The sequence below is a fragment of the Acomys minous genome (genome assembly GCF_964271855.1).
Source record: "Acomys minous genome assembly, chromosome: 3".
Lineage (NCBI taxonomy): Eukaryota > Metazoa > Chordata > Mammalia > Rodentia > Muridae > Acomys > Acomys minous.
Window position 1 is genome coordinate 67,933,785 of NC_140485.1, and position 16,630 is coordinate 67,950,414.

Genomic DNA, 16,630 nt, shown 5'->3' on the forward strand with positions numbered 1-16,630 from the left:
ATATTGGCTCAGCTGGGTGTGATCCCAGTACCCAAGAGGCTGAGGCAGGTGAATTTCCATGAGAGATTTGCCAGGGTGCATTACAGTGAGTTCCGGGCCAGCCTGGGCTATTGAGCAAGACTCTGCCTTTAAAAAAAAAAAAAGCCAGGCTTGGTGGCTCATGCCTTTAATCCCAGCACTCAGGCAGAGGCAGGTGGATCGCTGTGAGTTTGAGGCCAGCCTGGTCTACAAAGCGAGTCTAGGACAGCCAAGGCTACACAGAGAGACCTTCTCTCAAAAAAACAAAAAAATAAAAATAAAAAATAAAAAATTTTTAAAAGCCCAAATAGTTAAAACAAAATGCTGATTCTAGGGTCATTTGTGGCAGTCAGATGGGGGCCATTAGGCCACCTGCACTGGGGCCTGTGACACAGCCAGCTCTGCCAGCAGGGACCATTTCCTCAGTGCTTTTGAGTCTAATAGAGGGCAGAGGAAAACGAACACAAACCTGGGACAGTACCCACTTGGTATCAGACAGGCTTTATAAAACAGCTGGCTCTTGTCACTCACTCGCCACAGGCCCTGGAGTCAGACCCTTGAACCCCACCCATCACCCTCCAGCGGTGCTCTGAGAACCGTACTGTGAGACAGAGAAACCGCGGCCCCGTTTTGTTTCGCTCATTTACAGAGCATGTAGGCCAGTGGCCCAGGTCATGGGAATTAGGACTCGGTAGAGCAAGGTCCGTCTGTCATGGCCAATACTGGAGAGAGAGCAGCCAGGGATAAAACAAGGGGAAGAAGGAAGAGTAAGAGAGGAGAGGAGAGGCGGGGCCCCTGGACCTGCTCCCCAAAAGCAGGCTGCACTCAGGTGTCTGCCAAGACTGCGTGGAATCTGTGGAGGCCACACCCGGGAGAGAAGCCCGTTGGCATCTTTGAATCACGGTGCCAAATGCCTGGGCCCGGCTCCTCTCCGTCGATCCAATTACTAAATGCAGCAGCATTCTTGAAAAAAAAAAAAATGTCTTTCTTCTTATGTAACGCGGCCGTGACAAACGCCTAACAGATGGTGCCGCGACAGGCTTCCCGCAAGCCTAGCCTTCCAAATTAATGTATGGGCATTTGAATGAGCTCCAGGAGAGACAGGCCACTGAAGGGGCTGGCCGGGCTTCCACCTCAACATTTCGGGGGATGCTAAAGGCCTGCGTTGGGGTTGGGTTCACTGTAAGCACTGGTCAGGACGAACCTGGTTTGGGCCCCCTGGGGAGACACCATGGGCCTCCCCAAAGCTGGAAAACAAGGTACCTCCTCTATCCCTTACATCATGCCCCCCCCCAACTCCAAAACTTTTGCATTGTCTTTAAGACCATGTCTCTGTCTCCCTGCCTCCCATTGGGAAGTGGTTTAGTCACAAACTGTGTCAGCTGCTGGCAGCCAGCTTGTCCACCCCCACCCCCACCCCCCACCCTCCGCCAGCCTTCCTTCCTTGGGGATGAGATCATGCCGTTTGGAGGCGATTATAGCTGAAGAATGCTAGGGATGTGCGAAGCCGTCCTCAGAAACCTCCTTCCTTGTCACAGGCTGTACCCTGTGGGCTGGGCAGGGACCGGAGGCCAGGTGCAGGCTTCAGGCTCATCCCAAGATCATGTTCCCAGCCCCCTCCCCCCCCCCCCATCCCTGGCTCAGATCTGACACACTGGGATGCTGGACTGCTGGGTGGCACCATCAGCGGACCTTAGGAGTTTAGAACTGGGGGAGCGCCGAGACTGTCTCTATTCCGATGGGGAAACTGAGGGTCGGACAAGGGAAGCAGCCTGCTCAGGATCATTTGGACGTGTGACAGAGCTGGGTGGGTGGGTGGCAGTACCACTGCTGTCCATCCAACGTTCCCTCTGCTTCTGGTCTAAGGACCCTGAACCTTCCCTGCCCTCAGGTCAGGTGATTCAAGTAAAACTGCCCCCTCCTTCGTGTCCAAGGGCACACACCTGGAGCAGTCCTAACCAATCAGAGCAGTTCATTCCTCCCTCCTACTCCACTGGTTCAGGTGGCCGAAGCCAGATAGATGGACCAGGTTGGTAAGCAACAACCCCCTCCCTCACCCCTCCCCCACCCCCCCACCCCACCAGAGCTTTCATTCTCCACATCACTTGGGTCATTAAAATGAGGCCATCTTACTTGTGCTCTCAGCTGGAGGGGACAAGACCAGTTGCCTCTGCCACTATCAGGAGGTGACTAGCCAAGAATGGAAGGCACGCAGGGAGCGCGTGGACAAAGGAAAGTGGTACAGCAGGCTTTGCCTCCTAAACCACTGGAGCCAGCAGCACCTGAACAGAGGCTCGCCCAGGACTGTTGAATTACATTCGCCCTTTTGCTAAAGTCGGCCCCGAGTTCTGTCACTCCTCCTCCAAGAGGCTTCAGCTGTGGAACAAGGCTCCAAAACAGGATGCGGAGAGTGACTCTCCATCCTCTGAATGTCGTCCCCCACCCCCACCCCCTGTCTGTCACGCAGCAGCAACTCACCTCAGAGGCAGTACCTATGAGGATACTACCCAGCTGCTGGTCCAGGACCATTTTGTGTGTGCCCCGCAGTCTTTGCTTTCTGCCTGGTCAGGAACACAGGCAAGTAAGTCATTTCAAACCTCAGCTCCATCCAGCACCCTCTGGCCTGAGGCCTTGGCATATCCTGTCACTTTCCTGGGCCTGCCTGCCTTCTCTCTCTCTCTCTCTCTCTCTCTCTCTCTCTCTCTCTCTCTCCTTCCTTCCTTCCTTCCTTGTGTGCATGGTGATTTTCTTTTTTTGTGTGGCATAACTCTATATAGCCAAGGCTAGCCTCCAGCTTCTGACCTTCGAGCAGCAATGGGACCACAGGCCTTACATCTCTAGAACTACATGGGAAAAGAGCAACTATCCTGTGGGCTGCTTAAAAGAGCTGAAACGGGGGCTACCACAGCTAGGTGTGACAACAGTGGCACTTAGCAGGTGCTCTGAGGGACTCTATGTGCTCAGAGCCTGAGCTGCAGCCAGGCACTTAAGAGTCCATTTGAGAAAAGAGAAACTTGAAGGAAAACAACTAATGGAGACAGAGACCCTGTTCTGAGGTGAGTGGGAGAGTCCCCTGTTGCCTGCCCACCCCCACCCCCCCACCCCCCGTGGCGCTGCGCATTGCTCAGTTCCTCTAACTCAACCCCTGACCCCAGACTGCCACACAGGTGTTGAGGAGATGCTCAACGGGTGACTCACACTGCCAGAGCAGGGGACAGCATGATTCCTGACTTAGGCGGGAGGATCAAGTGACAGCAACTGAGGCCAGTTCCTGACCGGGCCAAGGACAGCTGGAGGTGCCCCTCATCAAAGTCGCAGGCTACCTGATCAAACTCTGAAGCCCTCCCCCGCCCATGCCCACCTGAGCCCCTGCCCCTGAGGCTGCCTTGTAGAGGTGTTCAGTAGACGATGCCCGGAGTAGACCCCACAAGAGGTGGCGGCATCAGGAAAACATCTCAGAAGTCAGAGAAGCCAAGCACAAAAGGCTGAATGTCACATGGCTCCATTCCTACAACTGGCAAATCCATCATTTAAGGTTGGCCAGGTCAGAGGACTGGGGGAAGGGTGACACTAACAGAGGCAGGGTTTCTTTTGGATGGGAGCAAAGCTGTTCCAAGATTGTGATTGTTTGGGTTGAATAAGAATAGTCTGGCTGGGCAGTGGTGGCGCACGCCTTTAATTCCAGTACTCGGGAGGCAGAGGCAGACGGATCTCTGTGAGTTCGAGGCCAGCCTGGTCTACAAAGCAAGTCTAGGACAGCCAAGGCTACACAGAAAAATCCTGTCTTGGAAAAAAAAAAAGAAGAAAAAGAAAAGAAAAGAAAAAGAAAGAAAGAAAGGCCCTAATAGGCTGATAAATTTGATTGTGTGCCCTTGTTGAGAAAGATGTGTCACCTGAAGTGGGTTTTGAGACTTCAAAAGCCCATGCAAGCCCCCATCTCTCTCTCTCTGTCTCTCTTTCTCCTCTCTGCTGCCTGCAGACAAGATGTTATAAACTCTCAATTACTGTCCCAGTGCTGTATTGGCTGCTCTTAACCTCTGAGCCATCTCTTTAGCCCGTTGTTTATTTTTCGAGATGGGGTTTCTCTGTGTAGCCTTGGCTGTCCTGGACTCGCTTTGTAGACCAGGCTGGCCTTGAACTCACAGAGATCTGTCTGCCTCTGCCTCTCGAGTGCTAGGATTAAAGGTGTGTGCTACCATGCCTGGCTAAATGCTTTCTTTTATAAGCTGCCTTGGTCATGGTTTCTCTTCAAGCAACAGGCAGTGACTAAAGTAGGGCTGGTGATAGTTAGAGCGTCGGTTGGCATGCAGGGAGGACTGAATGGTGCTTGTTCATGGCTGAGCAGTGCAGGGTGTGCCTGTGTGGGGTATCAGTGGGGGTGACACTGTGCAGCTGACTCCCATGGGCAGAGAGTTCTCTCACTGGCTGAAGCCTCTCTGGGCTTTTCAGTCATGTGTAGGCAAGCCTCCCCCAGGGTTTGGCGGATCCCAATCATTTAATACTCACTAGCTTCCTGCTAGACCAAGAAGAGGCTTTGTACCCACCATCTTTTTATTTATTTATTTATTTATTTATTTATTTATTTATTACATATACAGTGCAACCACATGGTGGCTCACAAACCATCTGTAATGGGATCTGATGCCCTCTTCTGGCATGCTGGTGTACATGCAGATAGAGCACTCATATACATAAAATAAATAAAATATTTTTTTAAAAAACTGGGAGACTTTATGCAAAGTTGATAATCACAGCTAACATTTCAAAGAAAATCATACTATACCTATACAGGCATACATATATATTTTCATTTATATAAAAATGCCAGTAGTTATGATATCTTAGACAGTGACAGTAGCAACAGCCTTTCTATGTTCTGCAGTCATCTGGACAAAGTGTTCAGTCCATCCTGCAATACAAGTTTCCTTTAAAGATAAATGTACTTGGAGCTGACACGATGGTTCAGCAAGTAAAGGAGGGGCAGCTCAAGTCTGATGATCTGGGTTTGGGCCCCAGAATCCATAGGAAAAGGGACGAACTGACTCCTAAAAGTTGTCTTCTGACCTCTAGGTGTGCACACCTGGGCATGCACATGCATGAAATCACAGGCACAAGTATGCACATGAAGATGCAAGCTCACCACACACACACACACACACACAGACACACACACACACCACATGACCAACTTTATGTTAGTAAAAGTAACAGTATACTCGGGAACACATTCTGCTTTATCTCAGTCACATCAGGAAATAAAACCCCTGTGTTTATGAGCTGGTGAAGGGGCCTGAGCCATAGACCAAGAAAGGCAGATGACTGTGGTCTCCGGCACGCAGAGGGAGGAGATGACAATGCCCTCTGGGGCTGGCCAGTCTCTGATCTCGGTGTGGGCTGACTACTCAGGTGTGTCTCCTTCCCAAACACTTGTTCGTTTATGTTTTAGCCAATATCTTATATCACCCAAGTCTTCAAAGGTAAAATGGCATAGATCCCAGCCTGGGAAGATGGAGTCAGAGGATCAAGGATACAAGACTAAGCCTGGGACTACATAGTAAGACTGTCTCAGAAAAAAAAAAAAATGCCTGTTTGGGCATGGTGGCATATGCCGTTAATTCCAGCACTTGGGAAACAGAAGCAGGAGCATCTCTATGAGTTCAAGGCCAGCCTGGTCTACATATCCAGTTCTTGGCCAGCCAAGGCTACCTAGATTAGACCCTGTTTCAAACATGCGGGGTGGGGAGGGACTGTAGAGATTGCTCAGTCGTTAAGAGTACTGGCGGCTCTTGCAGGTGACCTGGGTTCAATTCCCAGCACCTACAAGGCTGCTCACAACCATTTGTAAATTCAGCTCCAGGAGATCTGACATGCCTGTCTAGCCTCCAAGGGCACCAGCCACACACGGTACGAAGACGTATTTCCAAGTAAAACACCCATACAAATAAAAATGAAAAAAACATTAAATATGAGCACAGTGGCATATATTTATAATCCCAGGACTCAGGAGATAGAGACAGGAGGATGAGGTAAAGAGTTCAAGGTCACACTCAGCTACACAGCCAGTTAGAGACCAGCATGAGTAAGCCTGGTCTCAAAAGGCCTGAATGGGGAGACCTGTGATGTGCTTATGAGGCACCAGCATACACAACGAATGGCTTGGGCAGCTGCTACTTCTGTTTGTCCCAAACTCAAGTGCTCCTGCTTGCACAGCAAACACTTAACCAACACAGCCATCCTCCAGCCTGTTTCCCCCTCCGCCCCCCCATCGGATAGGGTAGAGAAAGCATGCAAGGCAGGTGTGTTCCAGTCTACAGGAAACCAAGGAGTCAAAGTCATACAGCTGATAAAGATGGGGCTGATGTAGACCCAAATGAAAAGGGGCGGTTTGAAGGCTTGTGCTCGACACTGCACTTTGCAAAAGCCCCTAATATACAGAAAAGAAGCGCCACAAGAACCATTAAAGGCGAACCTCCCAAGTGCAGGCTTAGAGCCTGGCATGCTTGAGGTAGAGGCAGGAGGATCCTAAGTTCAAAGGCAGCTTTGCCTAGCGAGTGAGTTGAAACTAATCTCGGCTAGGTGAGACCCTATCTCAAAAGGAAAAATTCAAAGATTTAGGGAAAGCTCCTTATTCCAAAGTATCTGAAATAAAACGCAATCGGCCCTCTCATCTGTCCCAGAAAACAAGGCGATGAAAAGCGCCCCCTGCTGGAAAGAGCCTCTTGCTTGCGGAGACCGCGGTGACCACGAGGGGATGCTGCCCCCTGGTGCCCGCACCGCTGGGCAGCCTAAAGGCGCAGAGAAGGCTTCTTCCAGAAACAGCTCGGGAGGCCTGGCCCCTCCCACTCTACCCCCTCGGTGTCCGCCAGTTGTTTGCGATGCTGGAAGAGTTGTATTCCGAGGGCTCTGCCTATTAGAGTTGACTGGAGGAAACTCCTCGTCCTCGTCTCAAAGGAAAACCTCCAGAGGTGGCTGGTCCAGGAGCCACGCCCGCCACCAGAATAGTCCAATCAGAGCTCCCTTTCTTCCTGGCCTCCGTGATTGGCTCAGAAATGAACCTGAGCTCCAAGCAGGACCAATCAGGGTCTCACTGGAAATGATTCTCAAGGAGTAGAGAAAAGGGCTTGCGGGGTGTGTGCGTCCCTAAGGCGTCCCCGTTCTGGCCATTCTGGCTACTGTAGGGACAGCTTCTTATGATAAAGCCAGAAGAGAGACAAAGAGAGCACGAAGGGGCATCGTCCAACAACCTGGTCTTATTTCCAAATGCCTATCACGACAGTATATTAGTTACTTGTATCTTTGCTGTGACAAAATAGTTGACAAAAATAACTGAATGTTTGTTTTGGCTTACAATTCGAGGGTGCAGCCCACCATGGCTGGTCATACCGCAACTGAAATCAGGAAGCAAAGAGCAATGAATTCTGGTGCTCAGCCTTTTGTCCTTTTTACTTGGGGAGGGATGACACAGCCCCATGGGATGAGCCTTCCTGCCTAGTCAACTATATCTGGATAAACCCTCACAGGACAGGCATGCCCAGAGGCTTGTCTTCTAGGAGAATCTAGATTCTGTCAACTTGACAGTATTAACCGGCACAACCAGTAATTCCCTTCAATGATGTAACCCCTTGCAAGGCGCCCATCTTCCTTCCTGTAAACAGACTAATGAAATTCACTGGGTCACACCTGAAAGACAAAAAAAAAAAAAAAAAAAAGCAGCCAAGTGTGGTGGCTCACACCTTTAATGTCAGCACTCGTGAGGCAGAGGCAGGTGGATCGCTGTGAGTTCGAGGCCAGAGGGGTAGAGGCAGGGAGAGTGAGTATGATCTACATACATTATGGGATGGGTTAGGTTGTCTATAATAACCGTTTTCCCCCATTATTAGCTTGGGTTGTTTGTTTATTGGAGGTGATGCCACTGCACACGTGTGGATAACATATGGGAGACTGATGCCTCCTTCCACCACGTGGGTCCTGAGGACTGAACTCTGGTTGTCAGGCTTGGTTGAGCAAAGCCCTTAACTGAACCATCTCGCTGGCCCCACAAGGACATTTTACTTAAATATTTATACAGCTTCTGTCCCCGAGCTTCAATCCAACACTCAGAAGGCCAGTCATGCACGTATCAGCAACCTGACCGGGTAATTCTGTCAAACAAAACCCCTTCCTGGATTTTGGAGCTTCTGGAGCTGGGGCCTCTAGGAGCGGCTTTTGCCGATATCCAGCTTCAACAGGTCAGGTACACTGAGGAGGGGTGTGTGAATTCGGCGAGTAATCACTCAGCAGACTTTTCTCTGAAGGAGAAAAAAATTTCTCTCTCTCTCTCTCTCTCTCTCTCTCTCTCTCTCTCTCTCTCTCTCTCTCTCTCTCTCACACACACACACACACACACACACACACACACACACACACACACAGACTTGGTGGATGAAGCAGAGCTCAAACAACTTTACATACAAACACATTTGGTGGATGAAGCAGAGCTCCAACAATTTTATTTTTTCCCCTATAGCTTGTATATGAAGCAATATAAAAATTACAATGTGGTTACTTTCTATTTTTTTAAGTGAATGATTACAATGAGCTCCCTGATACCTTTACACGAGGAAATGTTTTACAGGTGAAAAGACAAATTATTCCCAAGAACCCCTTACATTCCTGTCTAAACAACAGGATTTTTTTCTCAGCCAGTTTCTCTTACCGGCAAGCTACAATTTTCAATTATAAAGGATCATTCACTTTATTATTTATCTCAAAAGTAATCTTAAAAAATCTTAAAAGAATCACAAATCTAAACTTTCATATATTAAAAAAACAGTTAAGTCATTTCTACTTTAAATCCTCAAGGGGCACACCTACTCATTAACAATTCTTTTTATTAAATCAGGAAGGTGAGGGCAAAAGTGATATAAGATATTAATCATCTTGTGGAGCTGGAGAGATGGCTCAGAGGTTAAGAGCACTGGCTGCCCTTCCAAAGGTCAATTCCCAACAACCACATGGTGGCTCACAATCATCTGTAATGAGATCTGGTACCCTGTTCTGGTGTGCATGATGCATACATGCAGGCAAGACACTGTACACACACTGTACACAATAAATTTTTTTAAAAAGACTTTAATCATCTTGATCACCAGCCCAGCTTTCACAAGAAAGATACATCAGCAAGTATTGTTCTTATTCCTGTTCCCTGATTTCAAAAAACCCCTCGCTCAGCCGGGCGTGGTGGTGCACACCTGTAATCCCAGCACTTGGGGAGGTAAGAGTTATGCAGATCACTGTGAATTCCCCGCCAGCCTGGTCTACAAAGCCAGTCCAGGGCAGCCAAGATAACAGAGAAACCCTGTCTCAAAAAAACTAATAAAATAAATTCCTCACTCATCAGGAGTGTGCCTTTCAGAACTTTAAAATTGTTCTCCAAGATTTTCTACATCATAGGCGCTAACAAAAACATTTTAACCTAACTATACTAACAATCTACATCTCCAAATTCTTCCTAAAGGTGGTGGTCACTGCTAACAATCTACATCTTTTAAGTTCTTTCCTTCCAAGGGTGGTTGTTGTATCATTAATCTCCAGCAGCAACGCCTGAAAAAAGATCAATCACTATGATTATAGGTGCCAATGATACTGCTGGTGAGGGGCTAGAAGCCCGCTTAGAGTGTCCAAACAACTCATGGATTATGGGGGATGTGATGACTGTAAGGGCAGCAAGCAGAGCGAAACCCCACAACAGCACAAAGTCCTCAGGGCTCTGCCTCTTCAAGGCACACCCACCATGCTCACGCTAACTGGTGGGCCAGATGAGTTCTAAAGCTGTTTTGCTGTTCCTCCTGCACAGGCCAACAGGCTTTCTCATCTAGAGATAATGGTTTGCTTGCTCAGAGCAAGGGCTTCCCTACACCTTGTAGCTGTACTCCAGGCCAGCCTGGCTGCTTGCCGAGAAGGGAATAGAGCTGTTGATCTCTGCTGGGGCAGGGCTCTCCCGTCAGCTTCCATCTGGGTAATTAACCTTCTGGCAGCCAAAAGCCTGTCTGTATCATGTCCGGGAGCAGAACAGACTTCTCTGGATGAATGCCTGGCTGCTCAGAGTGTCTTTGGGACAAGTTAACGAAGGTCTTGCTCTGCGGGAGTTGGGGCGGGGGGGGGGGGGGGAGGGGGGAGGTGACACAGCACAGGTAAACACAGTCCTCTCAAGTGTCATGGAGCTGAGAACAGATGGCAGTTCTGTTGGTGTGTTGGCCACCTGTTTTGCACATCTGTGTTCTCTAACCCTGTAGTGCTCTGGATGGCAAGGGAGTTGTCCCCTGTGGCCCTTCCATCCAACCTCACTAATAGCGCCAAAAATGTCTGGGGGAATGACCTCCCACCAGCCCCACACATACCTCAAGGGTAACCTGGTTTGGCCCTTAGCCACTGGTGTTGACACAGGCCTGCAACCCTAGCATTCGGGAAGCAGAAGCACAAGAATCAGAAGTTTAAGGTCATCCTTGGTTACATAGTCAACAGGAGAGGAGGTCAGCCTGGGCTACATGAGACCCTGTCTCAAACAAAAAACAAAGAAACAAACAAAAAGACCGTCTGTCTGACTCAAAGGATTGTAAAGTGTTCCCATGACTTTGGCTAGTCATACTCAAGAAAAAAAAAAGATGAGGGGCATTTCCTCAGCTGTGTGGGGGCACTGCCCAACCCAAAATGCATATGGTTCCCTTGGACACAAGCGATGTCCTGCTACACCACAGCTGGCTCCAGTGACCGGTGAAGTTCAGGGTAAAGCTGAAGATGTTTCACTTTCTCTGCGATGCTAATATGCTGTAGTTCAGCATCCTTCACTGGCAGAGAATGACTGTAGGGAGATTCAGAGCCCTATACTGTTAAAGGGTCTGGTGTAGTGGTACATGCATTTAACCCTGGCACTGGAGGCAGAGGCAGGCAGATCTCTTTCAACCTGAGGCCTGCCCAATACTGTTCCAAACTAAAGAGATTCTCGAGCCTGGTATAGTGGTGCACGCCTTTAACCCCAGCACTTGGGAGGCAGAGGCAGATGGATTGCTGTGAGTTTGAGGCCAGCCTGGCCTACAAATTGAGAGTCGGGGACAGCCAAGACTACACCAGAGAAACTCTGTCTTGAAAAAACCAAACAAATAAAAAAGTACCAATTGAGCACTTCCCTCTGAGGTCCACCAAGCAGCCAGCCCCTCCAGCATCATGTGCTGCTAGAAGCCCAGCAGAGCAGACATTAGTTATTTTAAGTGGATCCAAAGAAAAGAGGCAAGAACAAAACTGTTCTCAGTCTGTAGGGCTGTTAAGATGCAGTGAGCCCACTGTCACGCTACTAACGCCAGTCTCTTCCATGGGCATTAAGTGTTTGCCACCTCTGGCTCTGCTGAATATTTTGCCCACGGGGCTTATACAATGGGGCTTGAGACCCAATAGAGAGTGAAGCCAGGTAATACTGGCTTTTAAGGTGTGTGGCTTGGTAATGCATTTGGCAACACTCCCTGCATCCTGAGATGATGGAAATCAGGAGACCAAGGGCCAAGCAGGATGAAGATGGCAGAAGCAACCAGCAAGCTGCCCAGGAGGTCGAGTCTGGGTTTCATACCTACCACAACCTCCAAAGCCTAAGTCACAAACAGATAATTCCAGAATGACACAAGGACCAATACAGTTTGGAAATGGGAACAGAAGGGGCCCTTGTATCTGCAGAGGCCAAAGGGAGCAATGGCCAGAGTGGCAAGTGTGGATCCTCCTGCAGAGGAACTGAGTTCTGTTCCCAACAGCCACAGTGGGCAGCTTATATCCACCTGTAACTGCAACTCTCAACAGACAGGCATACTTACAACTAAAAGCTTTTTAAATCTCGAGCACACACCTTTAATCCCAATACTCTGAAGGTAGAAGCAAGTGATCTCAAAAATTTGTGGCCAGTCTGGTGCATGCCTTTAATCCCAGCACTTGGGGAGGCAGACACACAAGGGTGAGTTCAAGGCCAGCCAAGGGAGATTATGGGCAGAGCAGCCAGCAGCAGAGCCTGGAGGCTGCTGGGCCTCAGCCTTATACCTGATCTCTGTAGCCCTAGCCACAGGATAAGGTGCTATCCATGTTACCTTCCTGAGAGCACTCAGCCAAGTGGACCAGGGAGAGGTCTGCCCAGGACATAGCAGAGCCATTTTGCCATGCCATTTTCATGTTTCCTCATCTGTAAAACTGGGGTGAGGTGACCTTATTACAGCAGATGCTAAGCACTGGCATGGAGCCTAAGATGGTAAGATACAAAAAGCATCTTGGGGAGAGGCTGGTCAGAGGCAGCCAGGCAAACCCTTTCTTTAGCATCAGTAACAAAAGGCAGCAGGACCTGTAAATGCCAAGCTAACTTCGGCATCCATACCAAAAAAAAAAAAAAAACCCAAAAAAACTTGTATCCTCTTGTCCCCCAGCCCTTTCTCACCAGCAGAGTGGCCATCAGGTATTTTTCACTGTTGGGATCTACTCATCCATCACCCATTTCTTTTTAAAACCAGCCCATATGGTCAGGCATGAAGTCAAGTGCTTTAATGCTAGGAATCAGACACAGGAGGTGGATCCATCTCTGTAGGTCTGAGGTCAACCTGAGTACAGGGCAGTACAAGGGGTACACACACACATTGCAAAACCTAAGTAAACCAAAAAACTGGCATGGAATGGGGGCACCACACAACCCCTGCACACCATGAGTTAGTTGTCTTCTGACCCCCACGCCATGGAGGCCAGCCTGGGTTGTATAGGAAGATCCTTTTCTGAGGCTGGGAGCATTGCTGGCTCAGCACCAAGACCAAAGATGGGGCCCCCTGAATTTAGTATCAGGCAGATCCCAACCAAAGAGCATCTTCAGAAACCCTAGCTTTCTTTCCTGAGCACCTAACAAGAAATGACCTAAGAAAAACAAAAAACAAAAGAAAAACCAGCATAGATGAATAAAAGCAACTTAGGGTTTTTTTTTAGCTCATAGCTCAGGACACAGTGCACCTTCAAGTTAAGGCAGCAGGTGCTTGAAGCAGCTGACCTGTTTGTTGGGACAATGAAAACACCCTTAGATATCCCCAGATCAACCCAGGATACAGCCAAGTGCTTCCAGACCCTGCTGACAACTGATGCTAATCACTCCTGGCAGAGTTGGACAAAAAGCCCTTTGAGTGGGCCAGAGTTGGGAGCTGGGAGGGCCTATCTCCCTTCCCGTGCAAGTGGGAGGTGTTGGTGTGCTAGGCAATAACAGGCAGTAAAAAGGGAACAATGGGTGAGTACGTTGCAAAAAGGCTGTTCTAGGTAGGGACCTGGAGAAAACACCTGAGCAAATGCTGGAGATGAAGGGAACCAATCCTGATTCCAATTCTAAGATCCTGACACCTGCTCCAACTCTTACATGGGAGGGATGTGGAAGGTGGGGAATATATGGGACCAAGCAGAGAAACTGATCTTACTGTCAGGCTGCTGTGTACAAAAAGGTAGAAACCAGAGGACAAGAGGCTCCAAGGCTTGGGCCTATGCACTATTTGTAGTAGGGACATGACAAGGCAGCCTTACTTCAAGGAGAGCAGGCCAAGGAGAAACTGCAATCTGGTACTAGGAGTGGATCCAAGGCAAAGGGATGAGCCAATCCATCTTCTAGCTCAGGACCAGCTTAAATTAGGCACAATCAGGCTGACCTATATAATCCAAACTGGCATTCAATGGCAACTATTGGACCCAACTTCACAGGGCTGTCCATCTAAGATAGTGACTCACAACTGTCCCACTTGGACGCTCACAGGAAGCAGCTGCAGGCACTACCTAGGAACATGACGCAGGAAATAAATGAAAACAGATACATGGTCAGATTTTTATTTCTACAGATAGGAGGCCAAAGGTTTCCGACTATTTCTGCAGTGCATGCTACACCACACTATGTTAAAAGCTTCTCCGCATTCTGCACAGCCTTCGGGGCAAGTGTGAAAGCCTTGTGGGGCTGGGCAGCAGGAAACAGGGCTGATCTTTTATGTTTGTATTCCACAAGTGCCTAAAAAGAAAGTTAAAAGGTTGACAGTCTTGTCTGGCATGAATCACATCTGGTTGAAATCTTATGCTTTGGCTTATTCCAAGGTACAAAGGCAAAATGCCTGGGAACTTCTCACTTAGAATTTTAATGTATATTTGTAAAGGTCAAAGAAATTCCAATGGAAACCTTTATTGCAACAGAACTGACCACACCTGTTCCTAATGTCTCCAGAACTGGGTGGAAACACTAACAGGACCTCACCTGAAAATCAAGGAAGATCAGACCAACAAATTGGCACCCACGGCTCCCTCATGCCTGCAGAAAGTAAGATGAAGCCAGTAAGTGAAAACAGATCAAAGTCAAAACAAAGAATTATTCCTGGGCCATTGCATCAGGAAAACTGGCTATTAGCTTACGAAATCAACAGGGTCGATCTGATGGGGAAAAAAGTGACGTCATCAGCTGCATTGGCCAAACTTCTATACTGAAAGATGGACATATGGGAACCACTTACCAATCCTCTCCTACTCCTGACTTCTATCCAAACCTGGCCTTGGCGGTCAGTAAACCTGGTAAAAAAAGCAGAAAACCATCGCCATTACCCTCCTGGAATAAGGGGCACAGCAGCAGGTGCTGCTCAAGCAGGCATGTCAGACAAACTGGCTTAGAACAATGCGATCAACATGGTCGATCTGATGGGGAAAAAAGTTCTGTCATCACACATGCCTGCGGGAGCCTAATCCCAGGAGTATCCGGCAGCTAGTTAGCAGGGCTAGATCCCTCCTCTACAGGTAATAATTACTGTAAAATCAAAAGTCTGTGACTAGCAGCCAGCAATGGGCTTGCGGAGACATTCTTAACTAGCTTGTCCAGGAAGCTGTCAGCATTCCTATAAAGCAGACCTTGCACATCCGAGACATGTCCCTCGGGAAAGCAGGTTGTTCCCAACACTGTTATGGAACACGGCACGGTTACAATGGTCCCTGTGGTCAAGGCCCACAATAAGCTGCACAACTGTCTCACCTAAACTCCAAGTCCCACTGGACTGGCACACTGTTCACTCACTTGCAAACAGCCCGTTTGTGCTATCCCATTGTTGTACGGAACACACAGCAGATGGCGGCTTATCATTTGGGGGGGGGGGCGTGAAATGAGCCAACTCACGACAAGCATATAAATGCATTTACTAGGAGTTCTCAGCCCGGCTTGCCGGCCCCAAAGGATGGGCAGAGAAATCAGGATGCAGAAAGAACCAAATGTCTGGGTTATGCAGTGAAAGGGGAGGGGAAGCCCCTGAGCTGCAAAGCTCAGGGTAGAGGGCAGGGGTATTGCCAGGAACAACCTTTAAGAGGTAGGGATTGAGGGATGCTACAAGAACCTGGCGGTCAGGTCAGCTTTGGTTGTAAAGTCAGCTGCTTGTCCAGGTCTGAAGCCCAACGGTTGAGATGAAAATAGACATTATGCCAAGAGGCATTGTAGTAACAGAAAAAACGTTCCTCTTAAACCTGTCCATTCATTAGGACCCACGGGTAATAAATATGAAAAGCTCATAGGCAGGACACATGCTTACTCTAACAAAGCAGGCTAAAACCGTTAATCTCAACATTAATCCTTGCAATTGATTTCAAATCACAGCCCACTTTTAGGCTCTTCACAGCACGTGTTCCCTCCCTACATTAGGCCAGAACACATTGAGTACTTACGAGATTAGGAAACCGAAGACGATGGGCGACTTCTCATCTTCCTGGATACGCAAAGGCGATGTCTCCTCCTCTCTCTCCAGCCTCCATTCTGTACCGATCGGCCAGGCCAACCTACAAAAAAAAAAAAAAGCGTCAATCGCCACATTCTTTCGACCCAGAACAAAGCAGCCTAGGGTCTTTTGGAACTGGTGTATCAGGACTAACTGGCAAGTATTTTAAGAAATCAGCACTGTCGATATGACGGGGAAAAAAGTGAGGTCATCATTTACACCAGGCCAAAGCTTTACAAGCTAACCCAAAAAGTGTGTTCTTTCTCCTCCCCGAAGGTCAATCTGGGGCTGGCGCTTAACACGCCACACAGTTACGGAGAGTAAAAGGAGAAGAGAAAAATGTGCTATGGAGGCCTCAACTCACCATCTGCAAACGATTCCCGCAGGGACAAGGCATATAACACCTACAAGAAGGCCTCATGGCGTCCGAGGAACGAAAGGGTGAAGGCGGCCGCGAACCTTCCTTATATAGACCAAAGCGGCACTTGCGCGTGCGCACTGGGCCTAAGGCGCGCAGCTTCCTGCGGCGGCCGCTATGCCCCCTGGGAAATGTAGTCCCCACGCCATAAGGCCACAGCTCCCTAATGGTTGTCCGGCCCGCGTCGAGCCCCTCCCCGTGCTCACTGGGCCACCGGGGCTGCTCGGCTTCCGCGCCATGTCGCACTTGGCACCCACGAGCCGCCCGCCGCGTACCCCCGGCTCCGGAGTGGGCCGAGACCTGCGGCTACCCGGGGCGCAATCAGCCCGCCCCCCGCCGCGCCCTCCCATCAGCCGCGCCCGCGGGAGCCGCCAGTCCAGCCGCCGCCGCGGGGGCTGAGGCGACGCCGCCCTTCCGCCCGCCCCGAGGGCGG

General features: G+C 49.4%; 1 long non-coding RNA gene across 1 annotated transcript; it reads right to left on the reverse strand.

Moving 5' to 3' along the window:
- Positions 1-13,858: 13,858 nt before the first annotated feature.
- Positions 13,859-16,293, reverse strand: LOC311594956. The gene is made up of 5 exons (XR_014778255.1): positions 16,144-16,293; positions 15,730-15,840; positions 14,541-14,595; positions 14,288-14,341; positions 13,859-14,047 (listed from the first exon to the last, which is right to left on the reverse strand). It is a non-coding gene; the product is annotated as an uncharacterized lncRNA (long non-coding RNA).
- Positions 16,294-16,630: the final 337 nt, after the last annotated feature.